The sequence below is a fragment of the Platichthys flesus genome, unplaced genomic scaffold (genome assembly GCF_949316205.1).
Source record: "Platichthys flesus unplaced genomic scaffold, fPlaFle2.1 scaffold_75, whole genome shotgun sequence".
Classification (NCBI taxonomy): Eukaryota; Metazoa; Chordata; class Actinopteri; order Pleuronectiformes; family Pleuronectidae; genus Platichthys; species Platichthys flesus.
The window spans coordinates 30,001-32,500 of NW_026910016.1; positions in this window are offsets into that span (position 1 = coordinate 30,001).

Below are 2,500 nucleotides of genomic sequence, written 5' to 3' on the forward strand. Positions count from 1 at the left end.
AGGGGTGAACATGCGTGCGCGCGTGCCTCTAATTCCATCCAAAGAAGACACTCCTTTGATGAAAAAAGAGGTGAAAATGCATGAAAACTGTGAAAAAGCATGAAAATGAATGAAATGCCGGTCACATTATTCATAATATATGCCCCTGAAGCCCATAATACTTCCATGGGAACATGTCAGTGGAGCCTCCAGGCTGAGACTGATTCTACCCGAGGATGAAGCCTTACTTTCGGGTAAAAGTAGTCAGGCAGAGTGCCTGGATCATGGCCGAGAAAAACAGACACATGCACCACACACATTGGGGTCTATATTCCCCTGAAAGTTGTAAGACTCTGGATGAAAAAATGCCACCTCAGCCTCAAACCAGAGACTGGCTGATTCTACCCGAGGACGAAGCCTTATTTTCGGGTAAAAGTAGTCAGGCAGAGTGCCTGAAAAAAAAAAAAAAGGATGAAAAAGCATGAAAAGGAGTAAAAATGCCATCCAAATACACTCCTTTGATATAAAAGGGGTGAACATGCGTGCGTGCGTGCCTCTAATTCCATCCAAAGAAGACACTCCTTTGATGAAAAAAGAGGTGAAAATGCATGAAAACTGTGAAAAAGCATGAAAATGAAAAAAAATGCTTGTGCCACTGGGTCTCATACGGTGCCCTGGCTCATGTGAGCGGGTCAAACCGCCTTGAATTTCATTCAAATACACTCATTTGATAAAAAGAGTAAAAATGCATGAAAACGACTAAAAATCATGAAAATGGATAAAATGCCTGTGCCACTGTGTCTAATATGATGTCATGGGTCACCTGAGTGGGTCAAACTGTGTTGTGTTGTGTTGTCCTTGCGAATGGAGTACCAGGGTTGCGAGGCTGTCCTTGCGAAAATATGACAGAGTGTGAAATGGAGTACCAGGGGAGCAAAAAGAAGAAGGGGGAAAAAAGAGGTGAAAATGCATGAAAACGGTGAAAAAGCATGAAAATGAATGAAATGCCGGTCACATTATTCATAATATATGCCCCTGAAGCCCATGATACTTCCATGGGAACATGTCAGTGGAGCCTCCAGGCTGAGACTGATTCTACCCGAGGACGAAGCCTTATTTTCGGGTAAAAGTAGTCAGGCAGAGTGCCTGGATCATGGCCGAGAAAAACAAACACATGCACCACCCACATTGGGGTCTATATTCCCCTGAAAGTTGTGAGACTCTGGAGGAAAAAATGCCACCTGAGCCTCAAACCAGGGACTGGCTGATTCTACCCGAGGACGAAGCCTTATTTTCGGGTAAAAGTAGCCAGGCTGAGGGGCCTGGATCATGGCCGAGAAAAACAAACACATGCACCACGTACATTGGGGTCTATATTCCCCTGAAAGTTGTAAGATTCTGGATGAAAAATGCCACCGGAGCCTCGAACCAGAGACTGGCTGATTCTACCCAGGAATGAGGTCTGATTTCCGGGTCAAAAAATCAGGCGGAGTGCCTGATGAAAAACGATGAAAAAGCATGAAAATGAGAAAAAAGCTTGTGCCACTGGGTCTAATACGGTGCCCTGGGTCATCTGAGCGGGCCAAACCGCCTTGAATTTCATTCAAATACACTCATTTGAGAAAAAAAGTAAAAATTGCATGAAAACGACTAAAAATCACGAAAATGGATAAAATGCCTGTGCCACTGTGGATACTATGATGGCATGGGTCACCTGAGAGGGCCAAACTGTGTTTAATTCCATTCCAATACTCAACATTTGATAAAAAGAGTAAAAATGCATGAAAACGACTAAAAATCATGAAAATGGATAAAATGCCTGTGCCACTGTGTGTGATATGATGTCATGGGTCACCTGAGTGGGTCAAACTGTGTTTAATTTCATCAAAACTCAAAATTGTTATAAAAAAGGCCAAAACAGGGTATCGAGAAAAATAGTGAGGCCGATCGCTCTCGATGTCTGAGGTTTCACCCCCCTTTGCAGAACACTATCGGCACGATTACAGAAACCCAGCTTTCGAAGACACTTAGTGCAATGGACAGAGTGTGGAGCATGCAGGTGACCAAGTGGGACCTACAAGCCCACCTGCAGGGCCCATCATTGGGGCTCACACATTACCCCGAAGCCCATCCTACCTCCGTGGGGAAATGTCAGTGGAACTTCCAGGCGGGCTTACTGACTGATGCTACCCAGGAATCGGGCCTCATTTTCGGATACAAATTCAGCTTGAGAGACCCCCCTCTGGACTGAGCGTGGAGCATACGGGTGACCAAGTGGGACCTGCGGGGCCCATTGTGGGGCTTACACATCACCCTGAAGCCCATCCTACCCCCGTGGGGGAAATGTCAGTGGGAGTTCCAGGCGGGTTAAAACTCACTGATTCTACCCAGGAATCAGGCCTTATTTTCGGATACAAATTCAGGTTGAGAGACCCAGCTCTGGACAACACTCTGAGATTTTTTTTTTTTTTTTTTCCTTCTTTCTTTTTATCGAATCCTCCAGGTGAACGAATGGCACATA